Raw genomic sequence first — 13,620 nt, 5'->3', positions numbered from 1 at the left:
GTTCCTGCAAGGGGAGAAAGCTAGAATCCTACCCAGGCTCCTGGAGCTCTGTCCTGGCTAAAGGAGGGTGAATCCATCCCCTTCAAAGCTCCATGAAAAAATGATCATTTAAAATTTGAAAAAAAAAACATCATATAACAACAGTTTTCATTCATAGGAGTGAAAAACAACCATTTTTGAAGACATATTAGTTTCTAAAACACTACAATAAAGTTGAAAACATCCATTTTATATTACATTAATTTTTGTGAAATTAGTCATTTATTGCACTATATTTAATAAAATCTCTAATTAAAAGTGATTAAAATTAAGTTTGAAACAACAAGGAACACAAAAAAAAAAGATTTTAAGGAAAAAAAATATTGTCTTCTGTGCCAGGTGCCTGCAAGGGGAGAAAGCTAGAATCCTACCCAGGCTCCTGGAGCTCTGTCCTAGCTAAAGGAGGGTGAATCCATCCCATTCAAAGCTCCATGAAAAAATGATATTTTTAAATTTGAAAAAAAAAAAACATTATAGAACAACATCTCTTGGTCCACAGAGTGCAAAAATCCAACTTTGAAGAAAATCCATTGACTGATCCCCGAATCCTGAAGTTTCTTCGCATGATATCGGGCTTGCAACCACTTTCTGGAAAATGATGAAAAATGCCAAAAATGAAAAAAAAGTTATCAATTCTAGAGCCTAAGAGAAAAATAAGACAAATGTATATCTCCAAATAATTTTATGTGCTTCAGAAGAGCCCAGGAAAGTTTTTTGCATACATGAAACCACGCCCGTTTGCACGTAAGCAGACATGGTTGCACACACGACTGCATGAAAGCACGCGTGCATGCAAAATCATCCTGTTAAGCATTTGAAAAGCCGCACTACGGCGCACTTGAAATAGCTCTTACATTAGTGGTCGACACAGGAATCGCCTTTTTATTTATGCTCTTACCAACGCGATGGAAAGCAAAACAAAGCAAAGCAGAGCAAAACAAAACGAACAAACGCAAAACCCTCACGTCCCGCACTTGCATATAACGCCGTTACGTGCCCAAGCGGTATTGTACGTCATCCTAGCACTGCACCCCGGGGCGTACGGTATATGGGAATGAGCACACGCCACGAATCGTCTGAAATCACTCCCTACAGCTGTAAGGCGCCTTGAAGCGTGCACCCCCAACATTCTTCTTTGCGCATCTGTGAAAGGTAAACTCTTGAGCAAACTCTGAACCAGCTCTAAGGAAACTAATCCGATTAGACGTTACTTTGACTCATCCTTTACCAGTTTTCAGTCTCTGTCTTTAAACACCTTGCTCAGTCACATTCAAGCCACAAGTACTCTTCTCGGATGTTGCACAAACAAATCCTAATGTCTTGAAAGCATTGCAGCATGTTTGTGTCCCACTTCCCGTGGCTGCAGGACGACTGACACGAACGGACAAACACAATCTGTGGCGTTTAGCGTGACATAGTCTTGCAGGCATCGTGCTGTCTTACTGCAATACTATACCACTTGAGGAAACAGTCCATCTGGCCATGAAACTCATTTGAACGTCTAGCTACAGCAACTAACAATAACATGATTTATTCAGTATGTGTGGAATCAGCACGTCCCGGAGACAGCTTCTGAAATCGTGAGCATTCTCTGGTGGTCCTGGACGGCTCCCCTGGGCATGTGTTGGTGGTATGGTGGTGAGCATAGCTACCTTCCAAGCAGTTGACCCGGGTTCGATTCCCGGCCAACGCAGTGGCAAGTGTTTTCAAATGCTGTCACAAGCCTTGGATTGTGACTAGCAAAGCGAAGCCTTTTGAAAGAGCTAAAGCACTGCAAAACGGAATTGAAGGAGAATCTTACAGGGGATTCTGAGCGGTGTCTAAATAAATTCACAGCGTCCGCAGATGGCATTTTGCAGCTGGAAGTAGATGTCGACGCTTTTTGCACACAGCACCAAAAAAGCGTCTTTTTTGAAGGTACAGGCATTGAGCATTGGTGGTTCATTGTTAGAACTCTCGCCTGCCACGCAGGAGGCTTGGTTTCGATTCCTGGCCAATGCAGTGGCTTTTGCAGCGAACGGCTCCATCACTTGCATCCCAACTTTTGCAACTCGCAACTGAAAACCCACTGAAGCTAAGCAGGTGTGAGCCAGGTCAGTACCTGGATGAGGGTGAGCTACAGGGAAAAACAAAGCTTCCAGCTGGAAGTGGTGTTAATGGGGCCAGCGGGGAGGCGCTCACCCTGAGGTCTGCGGGTCCCAATCTCCCAATATAGTGACGGAGAAGCTGTGTTGTAAAAGGGCGCTGTCTTTTGGATGAGATGTAAAACCGAGGTCATAGTGCTCTGTGGTCATTAAAAATGACCACCAAAACCTTTGACAAAAGCTCTTGGTAATTGATGGTCTTCAATAATGTTTCTCCTTTAGGTACATTTAAAATCAGCTGAATAATGCTGTGAAACCATGAAACTGCATGAGAAAGCCCGTACACTGAATTACACGGCTTTCTATTCAAAGGAGGACAAAAGAAATTCCCTGAGTTCGATTTTTTGCAGCACAGAGAGGGGCACTGTCATGAGGCCGGTTAGCTCAGTTGGTTAGAGCGTGGTGCTAATAGCACCAAGGTCGCGGGTTCGAGCCCCGTACGGGCCATGTCCTTTTCTCCTCTCTTACCAAAGCTGTTAGGTTCCTTTCCGTGGTGAGATGGGTTGTCCTGCAACGCTGCCACACAGTGCCGACAGACAAGAGTGTTGCGGGAGAAGAGAAAAGTGTTTGAAGATTTAAGAGTGTCTTAGGTGGAGCCAAAATCAAGTGTCACAAATGCAAGTGGGAAGATTTCCAATGTTTAATATGGTCAAAATAAGCGGAAGTTACCAGCTGGTCCGGCACAGTCTGCCATGCTTTTGTCATATACTGTAAAGTGGTGTCGAACTGGAGCCTCACCATTTGCATATGTGAGGCTCCAGTTATACATCGATTGTCACATTAAATGACAAAAATGAAGAGAGGTAAAGCAGCTGGAGAGGTTTTCTTACAACTTTTGAGCTGACACAGTTTTGGAAAATGTTTCCTTCACGCTGCACTGTACAATATAGGCAGCCAAGAGTCTCCAAAACAAAACAGAATTGACAGATAGGAGAAAATTCCCACTCGTCCTGAAGTTCCCAAAATCCAGCACTGAGCGTAAACAAAGTGTCTAAGTAGCGTGGGAATGTTAAACCTAACCCTAGCTGGAGTTTGAGCAATCCAGCACTGAGAGTAAAAAGATGAGTCAAAGTAACGTCTAATCAGATTAGTTTCCTTAGAGCTGGTTCAGAGTTTGCTTAAGAGTTTACCTTTCACAGATGCGCAAAGAAGAATGTTGGGGGTGCACGCTTCAAGGCGCCTTACAGCTGTAGGGAGTGATTCGAGACGATTCGTGGCGTGTGCTCGTTCCCATATACCTTACGCCCCGGGGTGCAGTGCTAGGATGACGTACAATACCGCTTGGGCAAGTAACGGCGTTATATGCAAGTGCGGGACGTGAGGGTTTTCGTTTGTTCGTTTTGTTTTGCTCTGCTTTGCTTTGTTTTGCTTTCCATCGCGTTGGTAAGAGCGTAAATAAAAAGGCGATTCCTGCGTCTACCACTAATGTAAGAGCTATTTCAAGTGCGGCGTGGTGCGGCTTTTCAAATGCTCAACAGGATGACTTCGCATGCACGTGTGCTTTCATGCAGTCGTGTGTGCAACCATGTCTGCTTATGTGCAAACGGGCGTGGTTTCATGTATGCAAAAAACTTTCCTGGGCTCTTCTGAAGCACATAAAATTATTTGGAGATATACATTTGTCTTGTTTTCCTCTTAGGCTCTAGAATTGATAACTTTTTTTTAGGATTCTAGCTTTCTCCCCTTGCAGGCATCGGGCACAGAGGACCTCATGGTTTTCCTAAAAATCTTTTTTTTTTGTGTTTCTTGTTGTTCCAAACTTAATTTTAATCACTTTTAATTAGATATTTTATTAAAAATAGTGCAAAAAATGACTAATTTCACTAAAAATAATGTAATATAAAACTGATGTTTTTAACTTTATTGTAGTGTTTTAGAAACTACTATGTCTTCAAAAATTGTTATTTTTCACTCCTAGGAATGAAAGCTGTTGTTATATGATGTTTATTTTCAAATTTTGAAAAAATCAAAGGATTCTAGCTTTCTCCCCTTGCAGGCATTGGACACAGAGAACCTCATGGTTTTCCTAAAAATCATTTGTTATGTTCCCTGGTGTTCCAAACTTAGTTTTAATCAATTTTAATTTGTTATTATGTTAAAAACAGGGTAATAAGTTTCTAATTGGACTATAAATAATGTCATATTGTCTGCTATAAAACTGATGTTTTCATCTCCATTGTAGAGATTCTAGAATCAACTTATAGAGAATTAAAATAAAAAAGGGCATAAGAAGACATTACCAACAACGACCACAAGATGGAGATGTTGTCTAGACATTACCAATAACGACCACAAGATGGAGATATTGTCCAAAGAGGCAAGAAGGGCAAAGCCGCGATAAGGAGATTGCTGTCAGAATGCACATCCGGATCCCAAACAGAATCTCTAGTAAAATATGATCATTTGTGAAACAGGCAAATGAGTGTCAGCTACAATATGATTGCTACATATCTGCATTTGTTGGTTTTTAAGGAGTAAGAGTGCAGGCGGTTTAAACCTGCGATCCAGTGTGTTGAAGTATTTCACAACACTACCCCTAGCACATCAGGAAATAAATCCTCATAATGATTATTGCCCTGGGCATGTACCAAAAAATCAGTGAGCATATACATATATCGCTGTGTTGAAGCTAGAGACACAGAATAAGTGCAAACACATCCTAAATACAGTGTTCCTGCACCTTGACCTCATCCAGAATGTATCGTTTTTTGAAAGCGATTGCTGTCAGAATGCACAACTGAATCCCAAACAGAATCTCTAGTCAAATATGATCATTTGTGAAACAGGCAAATGAGTCTCTCAGGTGCCCATTGCTCATTTTCAGACACATTTATGCAATACTTTCACCATGCGTTGAGCAATAGGGATTAAAGATACCAGAGGTAAGGTTTAAAAGTGATTCTGAGGTGCAACACATCAGCGAAACAGCTAGGCATCTGAAATGCGGGGTTTGAGAGCCCTTCTGGGAACACCGTACCCTAAAGGTACCAGAAGTCCACTAGTATAAGCATTAAGTCACTGTCAGCCCTGTTGCAATGTGATTGCTACATATCTTCATTTCTTTGGTTTTTAAGGAGTAAGAGTGCAGGGGGTCTAAATCTGCGATCCAGTGTGTTGAAGTATTGCACAACACTACCTGTAGCCCGTCTGGAAATAAATCCTCATTCTGATTATTGACCTGGTCATGTACCAATAAATCACTGAGTATATATATATATCACTGTGTTGAAGCTAGAGACCTGTATGTAATAATATGATGCTAAAATGTTATTTTCACATGTAAGAAAACCGGCTCAGGGACGCCAAATATGTAATGTTGCCATAGCAAAATTAAATGTAGTGGCTCTCTGAAGGCACCAGTTCTGTAGGGTTTGGGCATTTACTGAGACAATTATTAATTGTAGCAGTAAATCACAAAGTTGATTCTTTTGATGGCTTTAGAATCCAACCATGTGACATAACTCAAACAACGCGCACACACAGGTACTAATACACGAGGATACATCTATTAATACATAAAATATGCATGTAAACCTAACAGATCTTATCGAGAGGGTTATCAGAATACAAAAGATATATATTCAGTCAGTTACGAAGTGTTACACATATCAAGAGGACATACGTTCAGTATATCATTCATTAAGACCGTTTCGTTAATGAACTTGGTTATAACTTCTACATTAGATACTCAAACAAGTACATAACTCTTAGGAATTAAATTGATATCAACTGGTTGGGATAACAATTGAATTCTCGAGCTGTAATGCATTGAAGTTGAATACTCATCCAATCTTTGGGGATTCAGATCTTCCTGCGGGCACAAAGAAACAGTTGCAGGCTGTTGCTGTCCAATCCGCGCTCTCTGGCTCCGTGCCAGGCTGTGCTGTGCGGCTTGCGACGCTGCGCTGCTGATGCTCACTGTGGGCTTTAACTAGCAAAGTTTGTGCACAGGAGAAAAGATGACTGTGGGTCCCAGCAAGTCAGGAAGAGGACCGGTTTGTTTCTGATGAAGAGCTAGTTCTGAATAGTGATTCAGCTGTCCACAGTTCCGACCTGTTCACGAGGCCTGCTGCTGGTGCTAACCTCGGGTGGATCCTCTGGTTATTCTCTGGCAACCTCCGCTCTAGACTCTTAGAACAAAGGAAAGTTCTGGCACTCGGACACACTGGCCGTTCCGTGGTTGTCCGGGCTGAGTCTCAGGATGGTCAGGAGGCGCGCTGCGAGAATGTCCTGCCCTTGGGAGCCTTCTGCTCCTGGGCCGCCCTGCCCTGGAATTCTCCTTTGAATTCCCTTTAGAATTGTCCACAGAATCCTCTGAATCCTCCCTTCTGAATCTTACTGAATCTCACAGGCTCTCTGTGTTGCCTGTTTTTACCTGGAGGAACTTCAGCTCATTGATTGGCTGAAAGTTCCATGGGCATCAGAGTCCCACGTGGGTTACTCGGCCCTACCAGTCCCTGATTGATTGATCAAGGTGAGATATGAGTCACTTAGTCCTGACACTTAGTAATGCAGTCCAGATGTCCAACTGGCACTCCCTAGACAGATAGGCGCCAATGGATGACCATTGATCATGATAGCCAGGCTTAGCTAAGTGCATCCCCCTTTGGGAGCTGTCCTAGGACCTTAAATCACCCTGCATGAATAGTCTCTCTGTGGCTGCACCACAGAGATGAACAGAGAAATGGGGCCTCATTTGGGAAGGCTCAGAACACTTAATTCTGCCTTATTAATAAGCCTCGCCGCTACACACATATATTAATATAATAAATGATTGCTTATGCTTTATAAACAAATCTAATTAAAATAAAAGCTTAAGTTTTGTATTTATCTTGTACCATAGAACATGATTTTCTTTGTATTTCAATCCCACAAAGTGTCCAAATGACGCACTACATGATATAAGGAAGATTATCACATGCATATCGGTATTATCTTTCTTACGAAAATGCATTCCTTTCATTACCTTTTACTTTTTAAAATGAACTCAAATTGTGTATAATGTAATAATTTAAGTAGAATAGATTCTAATAATATAATGATCCAGTGTGTTGCACTACTTCACTGCTTCACTGCTCTATGCCGTCTGGAAATAAATCCTCAGACTGCTTACTTCCCTGGGCATGTACCAATGAATTACAGGAGCACATCTATTTCTCACTGCGTTGAAGCAGGAGACACACAGTCTCTGCAAACACATCCTAAATACAGTGTTCCAGCACCTTTGACCTCATCCAGAACGTATCATTTCTTGAAAGGGATTGCTGTCCGAATGCACATCTGAATCCCAAACAGAATCTCTAGTAAAATACGATCATTTGTGAAACAGGCAAATGACTGTCTCAGGGGCCCATTCCTCATTGTCAGACATATGTATGCAATGCTTTCACCGTGCATTGAGCAATAGGGATTAAAAACAGGTAAGGTTAGATGTCATGTTCTATGATCATTTCTTTCAGCATTAGGGACTAAATATACTAAACGTATGATACTAAAATGTTATTTTCACATATATTAATGTAATAAATGATTGCTTATGCTTTATAAATAAATCTAATTAAAATAAAAGCTTAAGTTTTGTATTTATCTTGTCCCATAGAACATGATTTTCTTTGTATTTCAAGCCCACAAAGTGTCCTTTGATCTCTATTCTGTGGTAATCCACGATGACCCCGTTCTTCAGGTGATTCATCATGTCCTCCCTCGCCTGTTGAGAGGCCACCTGATCTCTTCTGCCGTGGCGTGCTTCATACACGCCCTCTTGAAGTGAGCAGGAAGCTGATCAAAAGTATTCAGGCACATCTTGCACACCAGGGGAATCCTCGCGGGTTTCCTTTGAAAATAAATAATACCATCTGTGTATAGAAACAAGCTAAGACTGATTTCTTAAATTATCCTTAAAATTCTCTCTCATAGTTTGAGCATAATGATTTTATTGCATTTATATAAGAATTGCTCATTGCTCCTAAATAAATAATGGTCTCAGTCACAGACTTTCCAATAGAAGCCATTGTGGAGTTCAGCAACTGCAGGTCCTAGAAGTGGGGAAGGAATTTTAAAAGAGAAATTGAATTACAATACAGAAGGAATGGCTGAGGGTTCACTGAAATGTATAAATATACAAATTCCAAAGACTGAGTCCATATAGAAACAACTACTTTTCATTTTCAGTATAAGAAAAAAAAAACTATCTTCCAAAGCATCATAAAATTGTCCCTTCTTCCAGACCCTACTTCTCTCTTGTAGTAGTACAGCAGACCTTTCCAGGTGAGCAGATCACAGAGTCCGAAATGAGCTTCCTCCATCAAGCAAAGTACCTGAACATGACTCTGTCTTCATAAAAGCGCCCCTGTAATAAAGAAATTAAATCCAAAATCAAGAGGGCAGTTGCCTACTGAAATACAAGAAGTCATCAATTTTAACCTAGCAACACATTAAAGGCTGCATCTATACAAGTGCGATTCTAGAAATGCTCACCAGATTACGTTTTAAGAAGGAACTGCGCCTCAGGTTCCGCCGAGATCTTAACTCGGATGGCAGGATTCAGAGTCCGGAGTGTGGACTGATGGCGAATGGAGGGTCCACATACTGTGGATCCCTCAGTGATCTTCCGCGTATTCAAACCGCCAGCGTGTGACTCCCCTGTCCCTGTGACCTCATTGCTCTGCTCTCTCCTCTGTGCAGCCGAGCCCGACTCACGGTAAAGTGAAAAAAAAGATGCCCTCAACGTGAGATTTACTCTGGAGCGAGGATAGATGTTACCTTTTTATCATTTAACAGGATGTATGTGATGTGGCGACTAGGTTCAATTTTGTATCCTCTTTAAAAGATTAAGGACTGGGGTGACCGTGATTTACCACCCTTTCAGCTAAGAACCTGACTTGCGCACCATTTAAACTGCATAGACTCGGTCGTTTAACTCTTCTCCGTTAGCAGGGTTAAGGTTAAAGAAAAAAAAATAGCTGACTCCTTTTTTTTGCCAGCCGCTAGCGCTGATTAGCAAGGCTTGTATTTCATGTTTTGCAAGTTGCATCCATTTTAAGAAAAACAAGTCGCGTTAAAGACAGGAAATGAATACTTGCATTTAATTAAGTCTAGCCGTAGGCGGGGATCTCCTGTTTACTAGACAGGCGCTTTAACCAACTAAGCCACGGCGCCCCAGGAGTGTTGTCCTTTTGCAGCCACTTGGACACACCACTCAGACACATCTGCATTCGGTGTGTGCTCCGCCTGCTCGCTGAGCAAGTTGCCACCTTTACATACAATAGCAACATCGACACCAAGAGAAAGGATGACAAATGGCTTTTATCTGGAACTTTTCATGTCCAAGGAGCTCAATGTGCTTTCTGTGTACAACAGGGCCACTGAACTCCACACTGGCCACTGAACCACAGCAGTGGCTTGCTGGCTTGACATCTCCCAAGGAAAATGTTGAAATCACATGTGGAACAGGAAAATGACCCTCGAGTACGTGGGGGAAAAAAGAAAAAGATCATCTAGAGCGCGCCAACCCATGTCCGGACAGCCCAATTTCATCGACAAGGTGGCTGAGTGGTTAAGGTGATGGACTGCTAATCCATTGTGCTCTGCAGGCATGAGTTCAAATCCCATTCTCATCGCTCTCCATGTCTGACACGTGTGCCTGTTCGACATCGGCCCTCCTGTTGTTTGCTCCGGTGCTAGAGCCGTACATTTTCTAGCGGTGGCTGAACATGGTATAGTAGGCCAACGTCGGTATCGAGCAGTGACAGTAACAGTACTTACTGCGCCCCATAAGAAATCGTTTGTCCCTGTTCAAAAGAGATTGTGCGATGTCCTGCGGCGTTCGTAAAGCAAACCTTTGACAGTTTGAAAAGAGGAATTTATTCTGCTTCCTGTGCGTGCAGTAGTTACAAAGTTGAACGTCTTTACATGATCTGCTGCAGTTTTCAGTGGGCGGGCTTTGTCAGATGGCTTGAAAAAACGCACTGTGTTTCGGCTCGGGAAACATCATGAGCAGTGTCCTGCATGTTTTCTGTTTATAGCTGTCTTTTAACGCATACAGAATTCATTCGAAATCATTGATTTCTCCAATTAACAAGGGTCCCTTTTTGAACCTGCGAGAAGCATTCTTTCAATGTAACAGATTTACTCCGGGGAAAGCCAGCATGACATTGAGAGTAGCTCAAGCTTTCAGCACCCGTATCGGACTGCGTGTATGCAGACACCGCTCAGAATCCCCTGTAAGATTCTCCCTCAATTCCGTTTTTCAGTGCTTTAGCTCTTTCAAAAGGCTTCGCTTTGCTAGTCACAATCCAAGGCTCATGACAGCATTTGAAAACATTCGCCACTGCGTTGGCCAGGAATCAAACCCTGGTCAACTGCTTGGAAGGCAGCTATGCTCACCACTATACCACCAACGCACACCCACAGGAAGCCTGCAGGACACCACCAGAGAATGCTTTTTTTAATTTTTTTTTTATTAAACATAGAATTTACAAATACAAATACAACAAGAGGATCAGAGTCATGTACAAGAGAAAAAAAACGCAGCAGAAAAAAGCATTTAACTACCAGAAGTAATTAAGTAATTATGTGATCAAATTGTATATTTTACACATATCATATTTTCCTTGCTTTAATATTTCTCAATTATTTATAAACTTTAGTTTCAACATGCATGCGTTTCCTGTAAAAAATAAAACTCAGCACACAGTTTTTCTTTTAACAACATTTCGAGTACCTCTGGCATTCATGAAAAAGACATACACAAAAGCAAATAACTAACTCTAAGACTGTCTAAACTATTGAGTTTTTCAAAGAACCAGAACTATAACAGTCCTTAACACTTAACTACACCATTCCAAACTAACACTAAAGAAACACTAGTATATACTGGTATAACAAATATAACCAAACATAATCATTAACTGAGCAGTCACTGGGAGCAAATCTCCTTCCCGTCCACAAAGGCCCTCGCTCCCACAAAGTAGGCTCTCCTCCCCTCTCTTCTGGCAGCTTCAACCTGGGGCCACAGCTGGTTCCTGGTGCTCCTGTCCGCGGCAGACAGGTCCTCTGCAAACCTCAGTTTGTTCCCATTCAAATACTCATTCCCCCTCGCCGCTCGCCACAGCATGTCCCTCGCCGTCCTCTTGGTGAACTGTATTATAATCGATCTGGGGCGCACTTGCCCAGACATGTTCGCTCTCCCGAGCCTGTGAACAAAGTCAATGGCCGATATTACGTCCTCCTGGTCCGGCAGGGTCCTTTTACAGATACCCTTCACTGTTGCAACAAGGTCCTTATCACGTTCCTCTTTAACTCCAAATAATTTTAAATTCCATCATTGACGGTATCTATCTACATCGTTCACTTTCAATTCAAGTTCTTTAATATGCTTTTCTTGTTTGGTATTTACTTGTTTAAGAACTTTTACTTCACTCTTTAAGTCTTCAACCTCTTTAAACACACAGTCCATGGACTTTTTAAGACTTTCGATTGCGACTGTATTAGATCAAATCATTTCCTTCAGCTCACCCATGCTCTGTGCCATCATGTTGAAGATGTTGGTCTGGAGCTCCTCCAGCGTCAGGTCGCCCCTTCCTCTCTTGGCTGCCGGGGTTTTCACAGGTGTGCTGGGCAGGGACTCCGGCTCTTCCTCTGGCAGCTGAGTCTCACTTGGGCTGCGAACGCTCGCGTACGAGCGCATCTCCAGCACTCTTTCCACGTCCCCTCCAGCTGCTTCACTTTTCCCTTTAGTTGCCATCAATTTTCTTGTAGTGCTATACATATACGATTGAGGTTTCTTAGACTTCTCCTTCGAAGACCCAGCACTCTCTTTTCTTTTCCCAGTGTTACTCATATCGAAATTCTTAAACCTAAAAAAAATCGTTTTTTTTTCTTTCAATTATAACTGAAGTTTAAACAAGTAGTGTTAAGTCCTTATTTTTCTGTAGTCAAAAAAAGCAAAAATTAACATTCAGGTCATGAAAAACTCAAAAAAAATCCTCAACCACTAAACTTTACCTCCCACCTGAGCGCCATCTTGAACGCCCCTACCACCAGAGAATGCTCACGATTTCGGAAGCTGTCTCCGGGACGTGCTGATTCCACACATCCTGAATAAATCATGATATTGTTAGTTGCTGTAGCTAGACGTTCAAATGAGTTTCATGGCCAGATGGACTGTTTCCTCCAGCGGTATAGTATTGCAGTGAGACAGCACGACAGTGACTGTTCGTGTCATTTAGTGTTGTCTGACCATTGACAAAGTACAACTATTTTTTTAGGGTGCAAATTAAGTTAGGTAAAACTTTTTGCCCAAAACTGAAGGGGCGACATTCCCCCCTCCCCCCGTGATGCCAGGCCTGTCCCCATCCTATTCCATAATGTCATTATATATAATACCATACAACAGTGACCGATCCTTACTTATTGCATGCGTTAAAATTGCACATCAGCTCATAGCAGCGATGTATTATCAATGTTAAATTTCAACCATAATATCGACAACATTAATAAACGCATACGTTGAGAAAATATCGAACCCAGCATATTTTCCGGTTATATACCACAATGCATTGCTAGTATTCGTTGGTCACCATTTTGGACACGTTTTTCAAACGTAGAAGTATATCCGAAAATATCTCAGCAATCCTCTTTTGACGAGTAAGTATGAACAATAATAATACTATCTGAATACATACAGATCTTTCTTAATATTATTTTGATTAAAATAGTATGTGAATAAGCAAAAAAATGGCACATAAAATAGTGTGAATGGGGAAGATGACACAAAATCGTTTTGCCGTTTCTCTTATTCTTATTCTATGTTGTACTTTCAAACTTTGGGTACTCTTTAATTAGGACAGACTTTATTGCTCAACTGCTATGATGCAAGCCAAATTTTATACATTTATTTCAGCTTTGAGCTTAGTAAACCGTTCATTTTTTAGATTATACTAAAGAAGATATTAATCATCATTTATTTGGGAAGTAATATTATATAATTTTCTCCTAGCTGCGGTGCTGAAGTCCCACCCTACATCAACAGAAAAAGAAATAAAGGAGCACGCAATGTGTTACTTGAAGAATGCATATGCAAGGCAGGGGGCCAGGAGATCTGGACTCTGAAAATAATAGGTTTTTGGTTCTAACTGTTAGGACAATTAGGCAGGGTTTGCAAATAGTGGACAAAAATTGTCTTAACTTCCATTGTAATATTTTATATTTTATGTAATATTTTTTTCTTGGAAATATAGAAGTTGTACATTTTAAAATGTATATTTGAATCAAAATGTGGTTTTGAGTTAGTGTGTTAATGTAATTAGTTTTGTGTTTGTCATTACTATACTGTATATTGCCATGTTACCAGAATTTGTAGCTGAAGTTTAAGACTAGTTGTGTTTTTATGATTATTGCCCATATGTTGATTGTTGATTGATTGTATACAATGTAT

The 13,620-nt window shown here is 41.3% G+C and overlaps 1 non-coding gene across 1 annotated transcript; it reads right to left on the bottom strand.

Moving 5' to 3' along the window:
• Positions 1–10,513: 10,513 nt before the first annotated feature.
• On the bottom strand, positions 10,514–10,585 carry trnag-ucc (transfer RNA glycine (anticodon UCC)). The gene has a single exon. It is a non-coding gene; the product is annotated as a tRNA-Gly (tRNA).
• Positions 10,586–13,620: the final 3,035 nt, after the last annotated feature.

Source organism: Lepisosteus platostomus, unplaced genomic scaffold (genome assembly GCF_059453375.1).
Source record: "Lepisosteus platostomus isolate fLepPlt1 unplaced genomic scaffold, fLepPlt1.hap1 Scaffold_74_H1, whole genome shotgun sequence".
NCBI classification, from domain to species: Eukaryota; Metazoa; Chordata; class Actinopteri; order Semionotiformes; family Lepisosteidae; genus Lepisosteus; species Lepisosteus platostomus.
The sequence above is the reverse complement of the archived record's forward strand: the minus strand, read 5'-3'. Positions and strand labels throughout refer to the sequence as shown.